This window comes from Oncorhynchus mykiss, chromosome 29 (genome assembly GCF_057628025.1).
Source record: "Oncorhynchus mykiss isolate SJ-2025 chromosome 29, ASM5762802v1, whole genome shotgun sequence".
NCBI lineage: Eukaryota > Metazoa > Chordata > Actinopteri > Salmoniformes > Salmonidae > Oncorhynchus > Oncorhynchus mykiss.
Genome location: NC_143050.1, coordinates 44,112,309 through 44,128,338, shown reverse-complemented (window position 1 = coordinate 44,128,338; position 16,030 = coordinate 44,112,309). Strand labels below are relative to the sequence as shown.

The window sequence follows — 16,030 nt, the reverse complement described above, 5'->3', positions numbered from 1 at the left end:
TTCTACCACCAACCAATGCCTTGGAATACTGAGATAATGCTGGAAATCGTATCATAAAGCTTTATCTCCAAGCATATTTTTCGCATAGTGGGCTCAGCTACATTGTTCACCCTAAAAAAAAAGCAGTCCTTTCTCCCCGTCGGGGAATTGAACCCCGGTCTCCCGCGTGACAGGCGGGGATACTCACCACTATACTAACGAGGAGCTGGTGTGTTGGACTTTTGAAAAAACGTGGAGCTTTGGTACTAACTATACGTTTGCAGTGTTGGGCTTTAACACTTCTAACAAAAACATCTGTATAGACTGAATGGTTAGAGCTAGAAACTACTGTGACCCCTCTATGGAAAGCTGGGACTCACGAAAACGTACATGTAATCGATTTCGCTCTATACCACTCACAGGCCACACACTCGCAGTTAGAAGGTGACGCGTTTGTGGGATGTCCCAGGACATTGTCACAAATGCCAAACTCAAGACAGTTGTCGATGACTAGTTGGTTACTCGTTTCCCATTTAACAACTAAAGCCTTGCACAAAGTAAATCACCTCACACACTGGACATCTACAATGGATTCACCAAAGTCTTCTGAGAATGAGTAAATGTCCAAACTGAAAATGAAAGCAAAGTCAGATTTTTCAAGAGTCAGTTGAGATTTCTGTTGGCCTGGCAATCGAGCACAGATTTCTTCTTCAGGGGTTTGCATACTTCTCGAAATTACATGTTCAAAACATCCTGCATTGGCCGGGAATCGAACCCGGGACTCCCGCGTGGCAGGCGAGAATTCTACCACTGAACAACCAATGCCTTGGAATACTGAGATAATGCTGGAAATCGTATCATAAAGCTTTATCTCCAAGCATATTTTTTGCATAGTGGGCTCAGCTACATTGTTCACCCTAAAAAAAAAGCAGTCCTTTCTCCCCGTCGGGGAATTGAACCCCGGTCTCCCGCGTGACAGGCGGGGATACTCACCACTATACTAACGAGGAGCTGGTGTGGTGGACGTTTGAAAAAACGTGGAGCTTTGGTACTAACTATACGTTTGCAGTGTTGGGCTTTAATACTTCTAACAAAAACATCTGTATAGACTGAATGGTTAGAGCTAGAAACTACTGTGACCCCTCTATGGAAAGCTGGGACTCTCACGAAAACGTACATGTAATCAATTTCGCTCTATACCACTCACAGGCCACACACTCGTAGTTAGAAGGTGACGCGTTTGTGGGATGTCCCAGGACATTGTCACAAATGCCAAACTCAAGACAGTTGTCGATGACTAGTTGGTTACTCGTTTCCCATTTAACAACTAAAGCCTTGCACAAAGTAAATCACCTCACACACTGGTCATCTACAATGGATTCACCAAAGTCTTCTGAGAATGAGTAAATGTCCAAACTGAAAATGAAAGCAAAGTCAGATTTTTCAAGAGTCAGTTGAGATTTCTGTTGGCCTGGCAATCGAGCACAGATTTCTTCTTCAGGGGTTTGCATACTTCTCGAAATTACATGTTCAAAACATCCTGCATTGGCCGGGAATCGAACCCGGGACTCCCGCGTGGCAGGCGAGAATTCTACCACTGAACAACCAATGCCTTGGAATACTGAGATAATGCTGGAAATCGTATCATAAAGCTTTATCTCCAAGCATATTTTTCGCATAGTGGGCTCAGCTACATTGTTCACCCTAAAAAAAAAGCAGTCCTTTCTCCCCGTCGGGGAATTGAACCCCGGTCTCCCGCGTGACAGGCGGGGATACTCACCACTATACTAACGAGGAGCTGGTGTGTTGGACTTTTGAAAAAACGTGGAGCTTTGGTACTAACTATACGTTTGCAGTGTTGGGCTTTAACACTTCTAACAAAAACATCTGTATAGACTGAATGGTTAGAGCTAGAAACTACTGTGACCCCTCTATGGAAAGCTGGGACTCACGAAAACGTACATGTAATCGATTTCGCTCTATACCACTCACAGGCCACACACTCGCAGTTAGAAGGTGACGCGTTTGTGGGATGTCCCAGGACATTGTCACAAATGCCAAACTCAAGACAGTTGTCGATGACTAGTTGGTTACTCGTTTCCCATTTAACAACTAAAGCCTTGCACAAAGTAAATCACCTCACACACTGGACATCTACAATGGATTCACCAAAGTCTTCTGAGAATGAGTAAATGTCCAAACTGAAAATGAAAGCAAAGTCAGATTTTTCAAGAGTCAGTTGAGATTTCTGTTGGCCTGGCAATCGAGCACAGATTTCTTCTTCAGGGGTTTGCATACTTCTCGAAATTACATGTTCAAAACATCCTGCATTGGCCGGGAATCGAACCCGGGACTCCCGCGTGGCAGGCGAGAATTCTACCACTGAACAACCAATGCCTTGGAATACTGAGATAATGCTGGAAATCGTATCATAAAGCTTTATCTCCAAGCATATTTTTTGCATAGTGGGCTCAGCTACATTGTTCACCCTAAAAAAAAAGCAGTCCTTTCTCCCCGTCGGGGAATTGAACCCCGGTCTCCCGCGTGACAGGCGGGGATACTCACCACTATACTAACGAGGAGCTGGTGTGGTGGACGTTTGAAAAAACGTGGAGCTTTGGTACTAACTATACGTTTGCAGTGTTGGGCTTTAATACTTCTAACAAAAACATCTGTATAGACTGAATGGTTAGAGCTAGAAACTACTGTGACCCCTCTATGGAAAGCTGGGACTCTCACGAAAACGTACATGTAATCAATTTCGCTCTATACCACTCACAGGCCACACACTCGTAGTTAGAAGGTGACGCGTTTGTGGGATGTCCCAGGACATTGTCACAAATGCCAAACTCAAGACAGTTGTCGATGACTAGTTGGTTACTCGTTTCCCATTTAACAACTAAAGCCTTGCACAAAGTAAATCACCTCACACACTGGTCATCTACAATGGATTCACCAAAGTCTTCTGAGAATGAGTAAATGTCCAAACTGAAAATGAAAGCAAAGTCAGATTTTTCAAGAGTCAGTTGAGATTTCTGTTGGCCTGGCAATCGAGCACAGATTTCTTCTTCAGGGGTTTGCATACTTCTCGAAATTACATGTTCAAAACATCCTGCATTGGCCGGGAATCGAACCCGGGACTCCCGCGTGGCAGGCGAGAATTCTACCACTGAACAACCAATGCCTTGGAATACTGAGATAATGCTGGAAATCGTATCATAAAGCTTTATCTCCAAGCATATTTTTCGCATAGTGGGCTCAGCTACATTGTTCACCCTAAAAAAAAAGCAGTCCTTTCTCCCCGTCGGGGAATTGAACCCCGGTCTCCCGCGTGACAGGCGGGGATACTCACCACTATACTAACGAGGAGCTGGTGTGTTGGACTTTTGAAAAAACGTGGAGCTTTGGTACTAACTATACGTTTGCAGTGTTGGGCTTTAACACTTCTAACAAAAACATCTGTATAGACTGAATGGTTAGAGCTAGAAACTACTGTGACCCCTCTATGGAAAGCTGGGACTCACGAAAACGTACATGTAATCGATTTCGCTCTATACCACTCACAGGCCACACACTCGCAGTTAGAAGGTGACGCGTTTGTGGGATGTCCCAGGACATTGTCACAAATGCCAAACTCAAGACAGTTGTCGATGACTAGTTGGTTACTCGTTTCCCATTTAACAACTAAAGCCTTGCACAAAGTAAATCACCTCACACACTGGACATCTACAATGGATTCACCAAAGTCTTCTGAGAATGAGTAAATGTCCAAACTGAAAATGAAAGCAAAGTCAGATTTTTCAAGAGTCAGTTGAGATTTCTGTTGGCCTGGCAATCGAGCACAGATTTCTTCTTCAGGGGTTTGCATACTTCTCGAAATTACATGTTCAAAACATCCTGCATTGGCCGGGAATCGAACCCGGGACTCCCGCGTGGCAGGCGAGAATTCTACCACTGAACAACCAATGCCTTGGAATACTGAGATAATGCTGGAAATCGTATCATAAAGCTTTATCTCCAAGCATATTTTTCGCATAGTGGGCTCAGCTACATTGTTCACCCTAAAAAAAAAGCAGTCCTTTCTCCCCATCGGGGAATTGAACCCCGGTCTCCCGCGTGACAGGTGGGGATACTCACCACTATACTAACGAGGAGCTGGTGTGGTGGACGTTTGAAAAAACGTGGAGCATTGGTACTAACTATACGTTTGCAGTGTTGGGCTTTAACACTTCTAACAAAAACATCTGTATAGACTGAATGGTTAGAGCTAGAAACTACTGTGACCCCTCTATGGAAATCTGGGACTCTCACGAAAACGTACATGTAATCGATTTCGCTCTATACCACTCACAGGCCACACACTCGTAGTTAGAAGGTGACGCGTTTGTGGGATGTCCCAGGACATTGTCACAAATGCCAAACTCAAGACAGTTGTCGATGACTAGTTGGTTACTCGTTTCCCATTTAACAACTAAAGCCTTGCACAAAGTAAATCACCTCACACACTGGACATCTACAATGGATTCATCAAAGTCTTCTGAGAATGAGTAAATGTCCAAACTGAAAATGAAAGCAAAGTCAGATTTTTCAAGAGTCAGTTGAGATTTCTGTTGGCCTGGCAATCGAGCACAGATTTCTTCCTCAGGGGTTTCTCGAAATTACATGTTCAAAACATCCTGCATTGGCCGGGAATCGAACCCAGGACTCCCGCGTGGCAGGCGAGAATTCTACCACTGAACAACCAATGCCTTGGAATACTGAGATAATGCTGGAAATCGTATCATAAAGCTTTATCTCCAAGCATATTTTTCGCATAGTGGGCTCAGCTACATTGTTCACCCTAAAAAAAAAGCAGTCCTTTCTCCCCATCGGGGAATTGAACCCCGGTCTCCCGCGTGACAGGTGGGGATACTCACCACTATACTAACGAGGAGCTGGTGTGGTGGACGTTTGAAAAAACGTGGAGCATTGGTACTAACTATACGTTTGCAGTGTTGGGCTTTAATACTTCTAACAAAAACATCTGTATAGACTGAATGGTTAGAGCTAGAAACTACTGTGACCCCTCTATGGAAAGCTGGGACTCTCACGAAAACGTACATGTAATCGATTCCGCTCTATACCACTCACAGGCCACACACTCGTAGTTAGAAGGTGACGCGTTTGTGGGATGTCCCAGGACATTGTCACAAATGCCAAACTCAAGACAGTTGTCGATGACTAGTTGGTTACTCGTTTCCCATTTAACAACTAAAGCCTTGCACAAAGTAAATCACCTCACACACTGGACATCTACAATGGATTCACCAAAGTCTTCTGAGAATGAGTAAATGTCCAAACTGAAAATGAAAGCAAAGTCAGATTTTTCAAGAGTCAGTTGAGATTTCTGTTGGCCTGGCAATCGAGCACAGATTTCTTCCTCAGGGGTTTCTCGAAATTACATGTTCAAAACATCCTGCATTGGCCGGGAATCGAACCCAGGCCTCCCGCGTGGCAGGCGAGAATTCTACCACTGAACAACCAATGCCTTGGAATACTGAGATAATGCTGGAAATCGTATCATAAAGCTTTATCTCCAAGCATATTTTTCGCATAGTGGGCTCAGCTACATTGTTCACCCTAAAAAAAAAGCAGTCCTTTCTCCCCATCGGGGAATTGAACCCCGGTCTCCCGCGTGACAGGTGGGGATACTCACCACTATACTAACGAGGAGCTGGTGTGGTGGACGTTTGAAAAAACGTGGAGCATTGGTACTAACTATACGTTTGCAGTGTTGGGCTTTAATACTTCTAACAAAAACATCTGTATAGACTGAATGGTTAGAGCTAGAAACTACTGTGACCCCTCTATGGAAAGCTGGGACTCTCACGAAAACGTACATGTAATCGATTCCGCTCTATACCACTCACAGGCCACACACTCGTAGTTAGAAGGTGACGCGTTTGTGGGATGTCCCAGGACATTGTCACAAATGCCAAACTCAAGACAGTTGTCGATGACTAGTTGGTTACTCGTTTCCCATTTAACAACTAAAGCCTTGCACAAAGTAAATCACCTCACACACTGGACATCTACAATGGATTCACCAAAGTCTTCTGAGAATGAGTAAATGTCCAAACTGAAAATGAAAGCAAAGTCAGATTTTTCAAGAGTCAGTTGAGATTTCTGTTGGCCTGGCAATCGAGCACAGATTTCTTCCTCAGGGGTTTCTCGAAATTACATGTTCAAAACATCCTGCATTGGCCGGGAATCGAACCCAGGCCTCCCGCGTGGCAGGCGAGAATTCTACCACTGAACAACCAATGCCTTGGAATACTGAGATAATGCTGGAAATCGTATCATAAAGCTTTATCTCCAAGCATATTTTTCGCATAGTGGGCTCAGCTACATTGTTCACCCTAAAAAAAAAGCAGTCCTTTCTCCCCATCGGGGAATTGAACCCCGGTCTCCCGCGTGACAGGTGGGGATACTCACCACTATACTAACGAGGAGCTGGTGTGGTGGACGTTTGAAAAAACGTGGAGCATTGGTACTAACTATACGTTTGCAGTGTTGGGCTTTAATACTTCTAACAAAAACATCTGTATAGACTGAATGGTTAGAGCTAGAAACTACTGTGACCCCTCTATGGAAAGCTGGGACTCTCACGAAAACGTACATGTAATCGATTCCGCTCTATACCACTCACAGGCCACACACTCGTAGTTAGAAGGTGACGCGTTTGTGGGATGTCCCAGGACATTGTCACAAATGCCAAACTCAAGACAGTTGTCGATGACTAGTTGGTTACTCGTTTCCCATTTAACAACTAAAGCCTTGCACAAAGTAAATCACCTCACACACTGGACATCTACAATGGATTCACCAAAGTCTTCTGAGAATGAGTAAATGTCCAAACTGAAAATGAAAGCAAAGTCAGATTTTTCAAGAGTCAGTTGAGATTTCTGTTGGCCTGGCAATCGAGCACAGATTTCTTCCTCAGGGGTTTCTCGAAATTACATGTTCAAAACATCCTGCATTGGCCGGGAATCGAACCCAGGCCTCCCGCGTGGCAGGCGAGAATTCTACCACTGAACAACCAATGCCTTGGAATACTGAGATAATGCTGGAAATCGTATCATAAAGCTTTATCTCCAAGCATATTTTTCGCATAGTGGGCTCAGCTACATTGTTCACCCTAAAAAAAAAGCAGTCCTTTCTCCCCATCGGGGAATTGAACCCCGGTCTCCCGCGTGACAGGTGGGGATACTCACCACTATACTAACGAGGAGCTGGTGTGGTGGACGTTTGAAAAAACGTGGAGCATTGGTACTAACTATACGTTTGCAGTGTTGGGCTTTAATACTTCTAACAAAAACATCTGTATAGACTGAATGGTTAGAGCTAGAAACTACTGTGACCCCTCTATGGAAAGCTGGGACTCTCACGAAAACGTACATGTAATCGATTCCGCTCTATACCACTCACAGGCCACACACTCGTAGTTAGAAGGTGACGCGTTTGTGGGATGTCCCAGGACATTGTCACAAATGCCAAACTCAAGACAGTTGTCGATGACTAGTTGGTTACTCGTTTCCCATTTAACAACTAAAGCCTTGCACAAAGTAAATCACCTCACACACTGGACATCTACAATGGATTCACCAAAGTCTTCTGAGAATGAGTAAATGTCCAAACTGAAAATGAAAGCAAAGTCAGATTTTTCAAGAGTCAGTTGAGATTTCTGTTGGCCTGGCAATCGAGCACAGATTTCTTCCTCAGGGGTTTCTCGAAATTACATGTTCAAAACATCCTGCATTGGCCGGGAATCGAACCCAGGCCTCCCGCGTGGCAGGCGAGAATTCTACCACTGAACAACCAATGCCTTGGAATACTGAGATAATGCTGGAAATCGTATCATAAAGCTTTATCTCCAAGCATATTTTTCGCATAGTGGGCTCAGCTACATTGTTCACCCTAAAAAAAAAGCAGTCCTTTCTCCCCATCGGGGAATTGAACCCCGGTCTCCCGCGTGACAGGTGGGGATACTCACCACTATACTAACGAGGAGCTGGTGTGGTGGACGTTTGAAAAAACGTGGAGCATTGGTACTAACTATACGTTTGCAGTGTTGGGCTTTAATACTTCTAACAAAAACATCTGTATAGACTGAATGGTTAGAGCTAGAAACTACTGTGACCCCTCTATGGAAAGCTGGGACTCTCACGAAAACGTACATGTAATCGATTCCGCTCTATACCACTCACAGGCCACACACTCGTAGTTAGAAGGTGACGCGTTTGTGGGATGTCCCAGGACATTGTCACAAATGCCAAACTCAAGACAGTTGTCGATGACTAGTTGGTTACTCGTTTCCCATTTAACAACTAAAGCCTTGCACAAAGTAAATCACCTCACACACTGGACATCTACAATGGATTCACCAAAGTCTTCTGAGAATGAGTAAATGTCCAAACTGAAAATGAAAGCAAAGTCAGATTTTTCAAGAGTCAGTTGAGATTTCTGTTGGCCTGGCAATCGAGCACAGATTTCTTCCTCAGGGGTTTCTCGAAATTACATGTTCAAAACATCCTGCATTGGCCGGGAATCGAACCCAGGCCTCCCGCGTGGCAGGCGAGAATTCTACCACTGAACAACCAATGCCTTGGAATACTGAGATAATGCTGGAAATCGTATCATAAAGCTTTATCTCCAAGCATATTTTTCGCATAGTGGGCTCAGCTACATTGTTCACCCTAAAAAAAAAGCAGTCCTTTCTCCCCATCGGGGAATTGAACCCCGGTCTCCCGCGTGACAGGTGGGGATACTCACCACTATACTAACGAGGAGCTGGTGTGGTGGACGTTTGAAAAAACGTGGAGCATTGGTACTAACTATACGTTTGCAGTGTTGGGCTTTAATACTTCTAACAAAAACATCTGTATAGACTGAATGGTTAGAGCTAGAAACTACTGTGACCCCTCTATGGAAAGCTGGGACTCTCACGAAAACGTACATGTAATCGATTCCGCTCTATACCACTCACAGGCCACACACTCGTAGTTAGAAGGTGACGCGTTTGTGGGATGTCCCAGGACATTGTCACAAATGCCAAACTCAAGACAGTTGTCGATGACTAGTTGGTTACTCGTTTCCCATTTAACAACTAAAGCCTTGCACAAAGTAAATCACCTCACACACTGGACATCTACAATGGATTCATCAAAGTCTTCTGAGAATGAGTAAATGTCCAAACTGAAAATGAAAGCAAAGTCAGATTTTTCAAGAGTCAGTTGAGATTTCTGTTGGCCTGGCAATCGAGCACAGATTTCTTCCTCAGGGGTTTCTCGAAATTACATGTTCAAAACATCCTGCATTGGCCGGGAATCGAACCCAGGACTCCCGCGTGGCAGGCGAGAATTCTACCACTGAACAACCAATGCCTTGGAATACTGAGATAATGCTGGAAATCGTATCATAAAGCTTTATCTCCAAGCATATTTTTCGCATAGTGGGCTCAGCTACATTGTTCACCCTAAAAAAAAAGCAGTCCTTTCTCCCCATCGGGGAATTGAACCCCGGTCTCCCGCGTGACAGGTGGGGATACTCACCACTATACTAACGAGGAGCTGGTGTGGTGGACGTTTGAAAAAACGTGGAGCATTGGTACTAACTATACGTTTGCAGTGTTGGGCTTTAATACTTCTAACAAAAACATCTGTATAGACTGAATGGTTAGAGCTAGAAACTACTGTGACCCCTCTATGGAAAGCTGGGACTCTCACGAAAACGTACATGTAATCGATTCCGCTCTATACCACTCACAGGCCACACACTCGTAGTTAGAAGGTGACGCGTTTGTGGGATGTCCCAGGACATTGTCACAAATGCCAAACTCAAGACAGTTGTCGATGACTAGTTGGTTACTCGTTTCCCATTTAACAACTAAAGCCTTGCACAAAGTAAATCACCTCACACACTGGACATCTACAATGGATTCACCAAAGTCTTCTGAGAATGAGTAAATGTCCAAACTGAAAATGAAAGCAAAGTCAGATTTTTCAAGAGTCAGTTGAGATTTCTGTTGGCCTGGCAATCGAGCACAGATTTCTTCCTCAGGGGTTTCTCGAAATTACATGTTCAAAACATCCTGCATTGGCCGGGAATCGAACCCAGGCCTCCCGCGTGGCAGGCGAGAATTCTACCACTGAACAACCAATGCCTTGGAATACTGAGATAATGCTGGAAATCGTATCATAAAGCTTTATCTCCAAGCATATTTTTCGCATAGTGGGCTCAGCTACATTGTTCACCCTAAAAAAAAAGCAGTCCTTTCTCCCCATCGGGGAATTGAACCCCGGTCTCCCGCGTGACAGGTGGGGATACTCACCACTATACTAACGAGGAGCTGGTGTGGTGGACGTTTGAAAAAACGTGGAGCATTGGTACTAACTATACGTTTGCAGTGTTGGGCTTTAATACTTCTAACAAAAACATCTGTATAGACTGAATGGTTAGAGCTAGAAACTACTGTGACCCCTCTATGGAAAGCTGGGACTCTCACGAAAACGTACATGTAATCGATTCCGCTCTATACCACTCACAGGCCACACACTCGTAGTTAGAAGGTGACGCGTTTGTGGGATGTCCCAGGACATTGTCACAAATGCCAAACTCAAGACAGTTGTCGATGACTAGTTGGTTACTCGTTTCCCATTTAACAACTAAAGCCTTGCACAAAGTAAATCACCTCACACACTGGACATCTACAATGGATTCACCAAAGTCTTCTGAGAATGAGTAAATGTCCAAACTGAAAATGAAAGCAAAGTCAGATTTTTCAAGAGTCAGTTGAGATTTCTGTTGGCCTGGCAATCGAGCACAGATTTCTTCCTCAGGGGTTTCTCGAAATTACATGTTCAAAACATCCTGCATTGGCCGGGAATCGAACCCAGGCCTCCCGCGTGGCAGGCGAGAATTCTACCACTGAACAACCAATGCCTTGGAATACTGAGATAATGCTGGAAATCGTATCATAAAGCTTTATCTCCAAGCATATTTTTCGCATAGTGGGCTCAGCTACATTGTTCACCCTAAAAAAAAAGCAGTCCTTTCTCCCCATCGGGGAATTGAACCCCGGTCTCCCGCGTGACAGGTGGGGATACTCACCACTATACTAACGAGGAGCTGGTGTGGTGGACGTTTGAAAAAACGTGGAGCATTGGTACTAACTATACGTTTGCAGTGTTGGGCTTTAATACTTCTAACAAAAACATCTGTATAGACTGAATGGTTAGAGCTAGAAACTACTGTGACCCCTCTATGGAAAGCTGGGACTCTCACGAAAACGTACATGTAATCGATTCCGCTCTATACCACTCACAGGCCACACACTCGTAGTTAGAAGGTGACGCGTTTGTGGGATGTCCCAGGACATTGTCACAAATGCCAAACTCAAGACAGTTGTCGATGACTAGTTGGTTACTCGTTTCCCATTTAACAACTAAAGCCTTGCACAAAGTAAATCACCTCACACACTGGACATCTACAATGGATTCACCAAAGTCTTCTGAGAATGAGTAAATGTCCAAACTGAAAATGAAAGCAAAGTCAGATTTTTCAAGAGTCAGTTGAGATTTCTGTTGGCCTGGCAATCGAGCACAGATTTCTTCCTCAGGGGTTTCTCGAAATTACATGTTCAAAACATCCTGCATTGGCCGGGAATCGAACCCAGGCCTCCCGCGTGGCAGGCGAGAATTCTACCACTGAACAACCAATGCCTTGGAATACTGAGATAATGCTGGAAATCGTATCATAAAGCTTTATCTCCAAGCATATTTTTCGCATAGTGGGCTCAGCTACATTGTTCACCCTAAAAAAAAAGCAGTCCTTTCTCCCCATCGGGGAATTGAACCCCGGTCTCCCGCGTGACAGGTGGGGATACTCACCACTATACTAACGAGGAGCTGGTGTGGTGGACGTTTGAAAAAACGTGGAGCATTGGTACTAACTATACGTTTGCAGTGTTGGGCTTTAATACTTCTAACAAAAACATCTGTATAGACTGAATGGTTAGAGCTAGAAACTACTGTGACCCCTCTATGGAAAGCTGGGACTCTCACGAAAACGTACATGTAATCGATTCCGCTCTATACCACTCACAGGCCACACACTCGTAGTTAGAAGGTGACGCGTTTGTGGGATGTCCCAGGACATTGTCACAAATGCCAAACTCAAGACAGTTGTCGATGACTAGTTGGTTACTCGTTTCCCATTTAACAACTAAAGCCTTGCACAAAGTAAATCACCTCACACACTGGACATCTACAATGGATTCACCAAAGTCTTCTGAGAATGAGTAAATGTCCAAACTGAAAATGAAAGCAAAGTCAGATTTTTCAAGAGTCAGTTGAGATTTCTGTTGGCCTGGCAATCGAGCACAGATTTCTTCCTCAGGGGTTTCTCGAAATTACATGTTCAAAACATCCTGCATTGGCCGGGAATCGAACCCAGGCCTCCCGCGTGGCAGGCGAGAATTCTACCACTGAACAACCAATGCCTTGGAATACTGAGATAATGCTGGAAATCGTATCATAAAGCTTTATCTCCAAGCATATTTTTCGCATAGTGGGCTCAGCTACATTGTTCACCCTAAAAAAAAAGCAGTCCTTTCTCCCCATCGGGGAATTGAACCCCGGTCTCCCGCGTGACAGGTGGGGATACTCACCACTATACTAACGAGGAGCTGGTGTGGTGGACGTTTGAAAAAACGTGGAGCATTGGTACTAACTATACGTTTGCAGTGTTGGGCTTTAATACTTCTAACAAAAACATCTGTATAGACTGAATGGTTAGAGCTAGAAACTACTGTGACCCCTCTATGGAAAGCTGGGACTCTCACGAAAACGTACATGTAATCGATTCCGCTCTATACCACTCACAGGCCACACACTCGTAGTTAGAAGGTGACGCGTTTGTGGGATGTCCCAGGACATTGTCACAAATGCCAAACTCAAGACAGTTGTCGATGACTAGTTGGTTACTCGTTTCCCATTTAACAACTAAAGCCTTGCACAAAGTAAATCACCTCACACACTGGACATCTACAATGGATTCACCAAAGTCTTCTGAGAATGAGTAAATGTCCAAACTGAAAATGAAAGCAAAGTCAGATTTTTCAAGAGTCAGTTGAGATTTCTGTTGGCCTGGCAATCGAGCACAGATTTCTTCCTCAGGGGTTTCTCGAAATTACATGTTCAAAACATCCTGCATTGGCCGGGAATCGAACCCAGGCCTCCCGCGTGGCAGGCGAGAATTCTACCACTGAACAACCAATGCCTTGGAATACTGAGATAATGCTGGAAATCGTATCATAAAGCTTTATCTCCAAGCATATTTTTCGCATAGTGGGCTCAGCTACATTGTTCACCCTAAAAAAAAAGCAGTCCTTTCTCCCCATCGGGGAATTGAACCCCGGTCTCCCGCGTGACAGGTGGGGATACTCACCACTATACTAACGAGGAGCTGGTGTGGTGGACGTTTGAAAAAACGTGGAGCATTGGTACTAACTATACGTTTGCAGTGTTGGGCTTTAATACTTCTAACAAAAACATCTGTATAGACTGAATGGTTAGAGCTAGAAACTACTGTGACCCCTCTATGGAAAGCTGGGACTCTCACGAAAACGTACATGTAATCGATTCCGCTCTATACCACTCACAGGCCACACACTCGTAGTTAGAAGGTGACGCGTTTGTGGGATGTCCCAGGACATTGTCACAAATGCCAAACTCAAGACAGTTGTCGATGACTAGTTGGTTACTCGTTTCCCATTTAACAACTAAAGCCTTGCACAAAGTAAATCACCTCACACACTGGACATCTACAATGGATTCACCAAAGTCTTCTGAGAATGAGTAAATGTCCAAACTGAAAATGAAAGCAAAGTCAGATTTTTCAAGAGTCAGTTGAGATTTCTGTTGGCCTGGCAATCGAGCACAGATTTCTTCCTCAGGGGTTTCTCGAAATTACATGTTCAAAACATCCTGCATTGGCCGGGAATCGAACCCAGGCCTCCCGCGTGGCAGGCGAGAATTCTACCACTGAACAACCAATGCCTTGGAATACTGAGATAATGCTGGAAATCGTATCATAAAGCTTTATCTCCAAGCATATTTTTCGCATAGTGGGCTCAGCTACATTGTTCACCCTAAAAAAAAAGCAGTCCTTTCTCCCCATCGGGGAATTGAACCCCGGTCTCCCGCGTGACAGGTGGGGATACTCACCACTATACTAACGAGGAGCTGGTGTGGTGGACGTTTGAAAAAACGTGGAGCATTGGTACTAACTATACGTTTGCAGTGTTGGGCTTTAACACTTCTAACAAAAACATCTGTATAGACTGAATGGTTAGAGCTAGAAACTACTGTGACCCCTCTATGGAAATCTGGGACTCTCACGAAAACGTACATGTAATCGATTTCGCTCTATACCACTCATAGGCCACACACTCGTAGTTAGAAGGTGACGCGTTTGTGGGATGTCCCAGGACATTGTCACAAATGCCAAACTCAAGACAGTTGTCGATGACTAGTTGGTTACTCGTTTCCCATTTAACAACTAAAGCCTTGCACAAAGTAAATCACCTCACACACTGGACATCTACAATGGATTCATCAAAGTCTTCTGAGAATGAGTAAATGTCCAAACTGAAAATGAAAGCAAAGTCAGATTTTTCAAGAGTCAGTTGAGATTTCTGTTGGCCTGGCAATCGAGCACAGATTTCTTCCTCAGGGGTTTCTCGAAATTACATGTTCAAAACATCCTGCATTGGCCGGGAATCGAACCCAGGCCTCCCGCGTGGCAGGCGAGAATTCTACCACTGAACAACCAATGCCTTGGAATACTGAGATAATGCTGGAAATCGTATCATAAAGCTTTATCTCCAAGCATATTTTTCGCATAGTGGGCTCAGCTACATTGTTCACCCTAAAAAAAAAGCAGTCCTTTCTCCCCATCGGGGAATTGAACCCCGGTCTCCCGCGTGACAGGTGGGGATACTCACCACTATACTAACGAGGAGCTGGTGTGGTGGACGTTTGAAAAAACGTGGAGCATTGGTACTAACTATACGTTTGCAGTGTTGGGCTTTAATACTTCTAACAAAAACATCTGTATAGACTGAATGGTTAGAGCTAGAAACTACTGTGACCCCTCTATGGAAAGCTGGGACTCTCACGAAAACGTACATGTAATCGATTCCGCTCTATACCACTCACAGGCCACACACTCGTAGTTAGAAGGTGACGCGTTTGTGGGATGTCCCAGGACATTGTCACAAATGCCAAACTCAAGACAGTTGTCGATGACTAGTTGGTTACTCGTTTCCCATTTAACAACTAAAGCCTTGCACAAAGTAAATCACCTCACACACTGGACATCTACAATGGATTCACCAAAGTCTTCTGAGAATGAGTAAATGTCCAAACTGAAAATGAAAGCAAAGTCAGATTTTTCAAGAGTCAGTTGAGATTTCTGTTGGCCTGGCAATCGAGCACAGATTTCTTCCTCAGGGGTTTCTCGAAATTACATGTTCAAAACATCCTGCATTGGCCGGGAATCGAACCCAGGCCTCCCGCGTGGCAGGCGAGAATTCTACCACTGAACAACCAATGCCTTGGAATACTGAGATAATGCTGGAAATCGTATCATAAAGCTTTATCTCCAAGCATATTTTTCGCATAGTGGGCTCAGCTACATTGTTCACCCTAAAAAAAAAGCAGTCCTTTCTCCCCATCGGGGAATTGAACCCCGGTCTCCCGCGTGACAGGTGGGGATACTCACCACTATACTAACGAGGAGCTGGTGTGGTGGACGTTTGAAAAAACGTGGAGCATTGGTACTAACTATACGTTTGCAGTGTTGGGCTTTAACACTTCTAACAAAAACATCTGTATAGACTGAATGGTTAGAGCTAGAAACTACTGTGACCCCTCTATGGAAATCTGGGACTCTCACGAAAACGTACATGTAATCGATTTCGCTCTATACCACTCATAGGCCACACACTCGT

General features: G+C 44.4%; 5 non-coding genes across 5 annotated transcripts; all 5 read right to left on the bottom strand.

The window, feature by feature from the left end:
• Positions 1-132: 132 nt before the first annotated feature.
• Positions 133-204, bottom strand: trnad-guc (transfer RNA aspartic acid (anticodon GUC)). The gene has a single exon. It is a non-coding gene; the product is annotated as a tRNA-Asp (tRNA).
• Positions 205-917: 713 nt separating this feature from the next.
• On the bottom strand, positions 918-989 carry trnad-guc (transfer RNA aspartic acid (anticodon GUC)). The gene has a single exon. It is a non-coding gene; the product is annotated as a tRNA-Asp (tRNA).
• Positions 990-1,704: 715 nt separating this feature from the next.
• trnad-guc (transfer RNA aspartic acid (anticodon GUC)) lies at positions 1,705-1,776 on the bottom strand. The gene has a single exon. It is a non-coding gene; the product is annotated as a tRNA-Asp (tRNA).
• Positions 1,777-2,489: 713 nt separating this feature from the next.
• trnad-guc (transfer RNA aspartic acid (anticodon GUC)) lies at positions 2,490-2,561 on the bottom strand. The gene has a single exon. It is a non-coding gene; the product is annotated as a tRNA-Asp (tRNA).
• A 715-nt stretch (positions 2,562-3,276) lies between these two features.
• On the bottom strand, positions 3,277-3,348 carry trnad-guc (transfer RNA aspartic acid (anticodon GUC)). Its single transcript has one exon. It is a non-coding gene; the product is annotated as a tRNA-Asp (tRNA).
• Between the last annotated feature and the right edge of the window lie 12,682 nt (positions 3,349-16,030).